The sequence below is a fragment of the Pongo pygmaeus genome, chromosome 5, assembly GCF_028885625.2.
Source record: "Pongo pygmaeus isolate AG05252 chromosome 5, NHGRI_mPonPyg2-v2.0_pri, whole genome shotgun sequence".
NCBI classification, from domain to species: domain Eukaryota; kingdom Metazoa; phylum Chordata; class Mammalia; order Primates; family Hominidae; genus Pongo; species Pongo pygmaeus.
This window is the reverse complement of record NC_072378.2, coordinates 84266166-84275311: the sequence shown is the minus strand read 5'-3', so window position 1 is coordinate 84275311 and position 9146 is coordinate 84266166.

Below are 9146 nucleotides of genomic sequence, written 5' to 3'. Positions count from 1 at the left end.
GGGGTGAAGTTCCTGTCAGTGAAAGCATTGATTGGTAGAAGCAATCACCAAAGCATATCCTTCAACAAAACTTCCCTTCCTCTAGCCACTTACTTCCATCCAGTAAACAACACCCTACCATGAGTGGGGAGCTGAGGAATTCAGAGCTGGGGCACAGCCAGTGGGAAAGTCTTGGTGATTTTTTAAGAGTTTACCATTAAAGATTGGAAAGGGGGAAATGAAACTGTCAGCTTTTGCTCTTATGATGTTAGTTCCCCTAGAGAAATATGTACAAAACTTCCAAATGCTTTGATAAGTTATTTCTAATGGTGAGGTTTCCAGAGAAAACTCTTTTTTCCAGGCCTCTGTAAACATTTTTATTTTATTTTTTTGAGACAGTCTTACTCTGTCACCGATGCTGGAGTATAGTGGCACAGTCATGGCTCACTGCAGCCTCCACCTCCTGGACTCAAGCAGTCCTCCTACCTTACCCTCCCAAATAGCTGGGAGTACCAGTGCAAGCCACTATGCCTGGCTAATTTTTGTAATTTTGGTAGAGATGCCGTTTAAACATATTTTTAAAATATGTTGCGATAGTAAAGATAAAGATAATAATAATATAAACTTATTTCTGGGAGGGAAATCTTATGATTGTTGACATTAACTAATATTCATATAACATGAATTGTGATCCCAAAGCTACTTAATATATTTTAGTCCCCAAAACCTAAATAAGGAAGGTACTATTTAGTATGATTTTATAAATATGTGATTAAAACAAAAATAAGGGACTGACCTACCAGGGCTACCCAACTGGAAAGGAGCAAAATCAGGATTTGAACTCAAGTCCATCTGATCCCAGACTTGTTTTCACTGTGTTGTAAAACATAATGCTAGGTAACAAAAGAAAAAAACAGATAAATTGGACTTCAAATTTAAAATCTTCAATGCATCAAATGACACTATTAACAAAGTGAAAAACGTAACTCACAGAATGGGAGAAAATACTTGCAAATTATATATATGATATGAAATTAATATCTAGAATATATAAAGAACTACAACTCAACAACATCAAAAAATGAACAACCCTATTAAAAAATAGAGAAAGGACTTAAATAGACATTTCTCCAAAGAAGATATACAGATGGCTGGTAAGCACATAAAAAGATGCTCACCATCACTAATCACTGGGGAAATGCAGATCGAAATCACATTTAGATACCACTTTATACCCACTGGGATGATTAACATAAAAGCAAATAAAAAACCTAAAAATAAGAAATTTTGATGAGGATGTAGAGAAATTAGAACCATTGTGCATTGCTGCTGGGAATGTTAAATGATGCAGCCACTATGGAAAATGGTATGAGGGTATTTTAAAAAATAGAAAATAAAATTACCATATGATCCAGCAATTTTATTTCCGGGTATATACCCAAAAGCATTCAAAGCAGGGATTGAATCAATATTTATATATTCATGTTTATAGTAACATTATTCTCAATAGCCAAAATTTGAAGAGACTGAAGTGTCCATCAATGCTTGTGTGAGTAAACAAAATGCAGTATTCATGTCTATGAATTCCTTATCCATGGATTCAACTAACAATGGATCAAAAATATTTGAAAAAAAAATGGATGCTTGCAACTGTATGGAACATATAGACCTTTTCCCTTGATATTCCCTAAACAATACAGTGTAACAACTATTTACATAGCATTTACGTACATTGATTAAGTATTATATGTAAACTACAGATGATTTAAAGTATATGGGAGAATGTGTACAGGTTCTGTGCAAATACCACACCATTTTTTATAAGGGACTTGAGTACCTGTGGATTTTGGTATTCAAGGAGGGTACTGGAACCAATCCCCCAGGGATACTGAGTGATGGCTGTACATACCTTGGAATATTATTCAGCTTTAAAAGGAATGAAATTCTGACACATTACAACATAAATGAACTTTGAAAACATTATGCTAAATGAAATAAATCAGACACAAAATGACAAGTATTGTATAATTCCACTTACATATACCTACAGTAGTCAAATTCACAGAGACACAAAGTAGAATGGTGGTTGTCAGGGGTTGGAAGGAGAGAGGAACTGGGAGTAAGTGTATAATGAGTACAGAGTTTGAGTTTGGGAAGATGAAAAAGTTCTGGAGATGGATGGTGGTGATAGCTGCACATCAATATGAAAGCACTTAATTAATAGCACTGTACACTTAAAATGGTTAAGATGCTGGTACAATCAAAGCACTGTGCTAATTTTAGTAAGACAGACTTAAAATAATCCTCATGGCTTTCTGAAAGTCAGTTGCACAATTATCTGCCTATTAATGTTTTCAATCTTTAACAAATATTTATTGAACATCAACTGTGAATCAGGTATCATTCTAGATATCAGGAGTATTGTAGTGAACAAGACGTAGAACTTCTCTGCACACATACAGTATAAAATCTAGTGGAAGAAACAGTAATCAAATAATAACTCAAATAAATGTAAACTTACCACAGTGTAAGTGTTCATGAAAAGGGCATTGATGGTGCTATGAGAACAAATGCTAGGGAGAACGTGATTGATGGAAGAAACACTTTCTAGGTCTTGATTCTAAACAGAAGACATAAAAATGTACACTTGTATCCTAGACAGACTGTATTGCTGCCTCTAATATAATATGAGTAACAGTGTTTTCTTGAGTCCCTCATTTTTGCAAGCCAAGTGTATTTGTGATATTGCTTTACTAAGAAAGCATGGGAAATGTTGCTTGTGTGACTGCCAAAGTATGGCGTCAAAAACAGAAGCCTGATACACAAATGCAAGTGGTATGTATTTGATCCTCACCTAACTGCATTTAATTCTCCTGGCAATCAAAACAGGCTATCAACATTCTTTAGTAAATCTGTATAGTCATTTCTATTAGATCATAAGTAAGTAAGAAGGGGCAATCATTTGATTTTATTTGTAGGTAACAAGACACAGGAAAATTCCATTATTTCTGTACTTAAATGTTGCTCACCTATAAGAGACCAAATTGTTTGTATATATATATTTTTTCATTTTCAGCTTTTATTTTAGATATAGGTGGTACATATCTTAAAACAATCATTTGAAAAAGTATATAAGGAGATATGTAAACTTTATCCAAACATTCCCTATGTTAGAAAGGAGAGCAGAAGACAACTTATTATTTACCCAAAGAAAATTAAGTCCCTTATAAATGGATCACTGTAGCCCCCCAAAAAACTGAGGGCACAAACTCTTTCACAAGCCTCCATTTACCTGTTTACTTATATATTTAACTTTTTGAAATCTAAGATGTGCCATTAGTTATTGAACCAGGAAGAAAACATGATGCCAATTAAACTTGATACAATGCCTTATCCATAGTCCTGTGCAGCATGTAATCAGTCACATCAGTCCCTCATTACTTTGAAGTCTTCTGCTTTCCATTGCATTGTTTGGCATGCAGTAGTCTATCCTTTTGCTTATGTCTCAAACAAACTCTAAGTTGATTTCTACTAGTTTGGTTCCATAAAGTGCTCTATTGTTGCTGTAAGAAAATGTGGAATTGACACCATTCCTTCTGTGGCCTTCATTAATGTCAAGTTTATGCCCCACCTTTTTGTTTCTAAGCCTTATGTGCACAGTAGTCTTGTTTCAATGCTGCTTCCTAATGTAACCTCGCTGAAGACACTTTATTTGGTAAACTCAATCCTTGCTGTACCAGCAGTGCAAAGAACTCAATGAAAGTGATTAAAATTGAACAAGCATGCTGCCTGCCCTACAGTGATTGTAAGATACCATCAACTCTGAAAAGCATTCTTATTTGGAAGATTTTTGAAATTATTTAAAAATTACATAGCCTGAGGCTGGGCGCGGTGGCTCATGTCTCTAATCCTAGCACTTTGGGAGGCCGAGGCAGGTGGATTGCCTGAGCTTAGGAGTTTGAGACCAGCCTAGGCAACATGGTGAAACTCTGTCTCTACTAAAATACAAAAAATTATCTGGGTGTGGTCACGTGTGCCTGTAGTCCTAGCTACCTGGGAGGCTGAGGCAGGAGAATTGGTTGAATCTGGAAGGCAGAGGGTGCAGTGAGCTGAGATCATACTGAGAGACAGGACTAGCTGGATTTCCTAGGCCACCTAAGAATTCCTAAGCCTAACTGGGGAAGGCAATAGCCCTACCTTTAAACATGGGGCTTGTGACTCAGCTCACATCCAGTCAATCAGGTGGTAAAGAGGGCTCACTAAAATACAAATTAGGCTAAATGCAGGAGGTAAAGAAATAGTCAAATCATATTGCCTGAGAGCACAGGGGGAGGGACAATGATTGGGATATAAACCCAGGCATTCAAGCAGGGAGCGGCAACCCCCTTTGGGTCCCCTTCGATTGTGTGGAGCTCTGTTTTCACTCTGTTAAATCTTGCAACTCTGCACTCTTCTGGTCCATGTTTGTTCTGGCTCGAGCTGAGCTTTCACTCACCATCCACCACTGCTGTTCGCCGCCATCACAGACCCACCGTTGACTTCCACCCCTCTGGATCTGGCAGAGTGTCTGCTGCATTTCTGATCCAGTGAGACACCCACTGATGCTCCCATTTGGCTAGACGCTTGCCATTGCTCCTGCATGGCTAAGTGCCCGGGTTCATCCTAATTGAGCTGAACACTAGTTGCTGGGTTCCACGGTTCTCTTCCATGACCCATGGCTTCTAATAGAGCTATAACACTCACCGCATGGCTAGAGATTCCATTCCTTGGAATCCATGAGGCCAAGAACCCCAGGTCAGAGAACAAAAGGCTTGCTGTCCCATCTTGGGAGCTCTAAGAACAAAGACCCACCAGGTACCATTTGGTGGACTCGTATGGGGATTCTTCAAAGTGGTGGGTAATATTGGACCACTTCCGCTTGCTGTTCTGTCCTATCCTTCCTTAGAATCGGAGAAAATACCAGGCACCTGTTGGCCAGTTAAAAACAACTGGCGTGGCTGCTGGACTTAAGACTCAGGTGTGAGGCTTCCTGGGAAAATGCTTTCTAACAACCTCCAACCCTTCTGGGTTGGGAGCATTGGTCTGCCTGGAACCAGCTTCCACTTTCACAATTTTCCTGGGGAAGCTGAGGGCCTACTAGAGGCAGAAAGCTGTAGTCCCGAACTCCTGGCATTGGCCAAGATCATGGTGCAGCCAGAAGTCTCTACTCAACAGTCACCCATGCGTGCAGCCCCTACCTCTCCTTCTGGCCCTTACTCCTGGGTCCCAACCATGACTTTCTTGAAAGTGTAGCCCCAAATTTCTCCTTACCTTTGAATCTACTTCCTCCAATCCCTGCCTCCTAGGTACTAATGCTTCAGACTTTCAATTCCTCTCCCAAGTATTAGAGCAAGTTGTATCTCCAAAGGGATCAAAGGAAGCTCTATGCTGTGTCCTTGGGCAACTAGGCTATGAACCCAGGGAGTCTTGCCCCTGGTGTCCCTCCCAATTTAGGTATACAGCTCTTGAATGGGCTGTTATATGGGACGCATTCCCCACCACCCTTGTCAGGGCCCCAAGTTTGTAAATGGCTGGGAGGATTGCTCTCCCATTGTATAAGATGCTCTCCTCCCCGATTTCTACCCAGCTTAACACCCCCTCCCCTCCCCTACCCTGGTAATACAATCTCCAAGCTTTGGCTCCTTGGCTAGGGCCTTAGAACTGATGACCCAGTACTTTAATAACTGGAACTGGGTCTACAACAACATAATAGATTAGGATGAAAATGAATTGAGTAAATTTAAGGGAGGCACATATTCCTATAGTGGCAAATGGGGGCAAGGAGCAAATGTCCTTCCGCTGTGTTCCCAAAATCCATCTACGAAGAGAGAGAGAGAGAGAGAGAGGAAAGCGGGGGAGAGAGAGAGTGAGGAAGGAGACAGAGAGAGAGGAACAAGAGAGAGAGGAAAGAGAGAGAGAGGGGAAAGAGAAAGGCAGAGAGAGAAAGAGAGAGAGAGAAGTAGTAAAGAAAAAAACAGTGTGTCCTATTCCTTCAATAGCCAGGGTAAATTTAAAACCTATAATTGGTAATTGAAGGTCTTCTCTGGGACCCAGAACACTCCAATACCAAACAAGGTCATAGCCCAAAAGCACTGAGACCACTGAAAACCAGTAGCCTTCCTATCAAAAATCCTTACCCCAGTAACCCACGAATGGCCCAAATGCATTCAATATGTAGCAGTAACTGCTTTGCTAACAGAAGAAAGTAGAAAAATAACTTTTAGAGGAAACCTCATTGTGAGCACACCTCACAAGTTCAGAGCTATCCTAAGTCAAAAAAAGCAAAAAGGTAGCTTACTGACTCAAAAATCTTAAAGTATGGGGCTATTCTGTTAGAAAAAGTTGATTTAACACTAACCACTGGTAATTCCTTTAACCCAGCAGATTTCATAACAGGGGATCTAAATCTTAATTACCATACAAAGGTCTGAACAGACCTAGGAGGAACCCCCTTCAGGACAGGACAATAGATGCTTCCTGTCACGTGATTGAGGGGAAAAAAACCACAATGGGTATTCAGATATTGATAGGGAAACTCTTGTAGAAGCAGAGTTAGGAAAATTGTCTAATAATTGGTCTGCTCAAACGTGGGAGCTGTTTGCACTCAGCCAAGCCTTAAAATACAGAACCAGAAAGGAATCATCTATACCAATTCTAAGTTAATTTAGACTAAACAAGGTCTTATTAATAGCAAAGGATAATTGAAATTCCAGACTTACAAGGTTTTCAACAAAAGTAAATTTTGCTAAAAGTTCACAGTGTAATCTGTATTATCCTAACTTCTAATCTTGTGGCCTTAGACAGTTTAGTCCACACACATAAAGGAAGTTTGCTCTGGAAAAAATGGTTATCATTTTCAAAAAAACTATATCTCAATCCTGACTCAGAAGGTTACCTACACCCTCTCTGAAATGAATCTGCATAAGAACTGTTGTTTATGGGAATACATCTTGATGGGGCAATTGGGTTGTTATGAAATACTCAGGAACCCAGCCCAGCTCTAGAACTCACCCTGAGAGCAAAGGCTATTGCCAATATTTTGGGCACACTGGTAAAGGACCACTAGAATCCAGCAGCCTGGAACCCTTTCTTTGTGGTCAAGAGAGGCAGAAAAACAGGTGCAGAGCTGCTACATCGGTGAGCATAACTAATCCGATAAGCAGAGGTCCATGGTTGGTTACGCACCCTGGAAAGGAATAAGCATTAGGACCATAGAGGATGCTCTAGGACTAATGCTCATCAGAAAATAACTAGGGGTGCTGGCATCCCTATGTTCTTTTTTCAGATGGGAAACATTCCCCCCAGGCAAAAATGCCCCAGGATGTATTCTGGAGAATTGGGACCAATTTGACCCTCAGACGCTAAGAAAGAAATGACTTATATTCTTCTGCATTACCACCTGGCCACAATATCCTCTTCAAGGGGGAGAAACCTGGCCCCCTGAGGAAAGTATACATTATAACACCATCTTACAGCTAGACTTCTTTTGTAGAAAGGAGGGCAAATGGAGTGAGATGCCATATGTACAACCTTTTTTCATTAAGAGACAACTCACAATTATGTAAAAAGTGTAAATTTATGCCCTACAGGAAGCCCTTAGAGTCTACCCCCCTGCCCCGGTGTTCCCCCAGCTCCTTCTCCAACTAATAATGACCCCCCTTCAACCCAGATTTTCCAAAAAGAGATAGACAAAGTGGTAAACAATGAACCCAAGAGTGCCAATATTCCCCGATTATGCCCCTTCCAAGTGGTGGGAGGAGAATTCGGCCCAGTCAGAGTGCATGTAACTTTTTCCCTCTCAGACTTGAAACAAATTAAAATAGACCTAGGTAAATTCTCAGATAATCCTGATGGCTATATTGATGTTTTACAAGGGTTAGGACAATCCTTCGATCTGACATGGAGAGATATGTTACTGCTAAATCAGACACTAGCCCCAAATAAGGGAAGTGCCGCCATAACTGCAGCCTGAGAGTTTGGCGATCTCTGGTATCTCAGTCAGGTCAATGATAGGATTGCAACAGAGGAAGAAGAACAATTCCCCACAGGCCAGCAGGCAGTTCCCAGCGTAGACCCTCACTGGGATGCAGAATCAGAACATGGAGATTGGTGCCGCAGACATTTGCTAACTTGCATGCTAGAAGGACTAAGGAAAACTAGGAAGAAGCCTATAAATTATTCATTGATGTCCACTGTTAACAGAGGGAAAGGAAGAAAATCCTACTGCCTTTCTGGAGAGACTAAGGGAGGCATTGAGGAAGCATACCTCTCTGTTACCTGACTCTATAGAAGGCCAACTAATCTTAAAGGATAAGTTTATCACTCAGTCAGCTGCAGATATTAGAAAAAAACCAAAAGTCCACCTTAGGCCCAGAGCAAAACTTAGAAACCCTATTGAACTTGGCAACCTTAGTTTTTTATCATAGAGATCAGGAGGAGCAGGCAGAATGGGACAAACGGGATAAGAAAAAGGCCACTGCTTTAGTCATGGCCCTCAGGCAAGCAGATTTTGGAGGCTCTGGAACATGGAAAGGCTGGGCAAATCGAATGCCTAATAGGGCTGATTTCCAGTGCAGTCTACAAGGACACTTTTTAAAAAAGATTGTCCAAATAGAAATAAGCCACCCCCTTGTCCATGCCCCTTATGTCAAGGGAATCACTGGAAGGCCCACTGCCTCAGGGAACAAAGGTCCTCTGAATCAGAAGCCACTAACCAGATGATCCAGCAGCAAGACTGAGGGTGCCCAGGGCAAGTGCCAGCCCATGCCCTCACCCTCACAGAGGCCCAGGTATTCTTGACCATTGAGGGCCAGGAGGTTAACTGTCTCCTGGACACTGGCACAGCCTTCTCAGTCTTACTTTCCCATCCTGGACAACTATCCTCCAGATCTGTCACTATCCAAGGGGTCCTAGGACAGGCAGTCACTAGATACTTCTCCCAGCCACTGAGTTGTGACTGGGGACCTTTACTCTTTTCACATGCCTTTCTAATTATGCCTGAAAGCCTCACTCTTTTGTTAGGGAGAGACATTCTAGCAAAAGCAGGGTCCATTATACACCTGAACATAGGAGAAGGAACATCTGTTTGTTGTCCCCTACTTGAGGAAGGAATTAATCCTGAAGTCTGG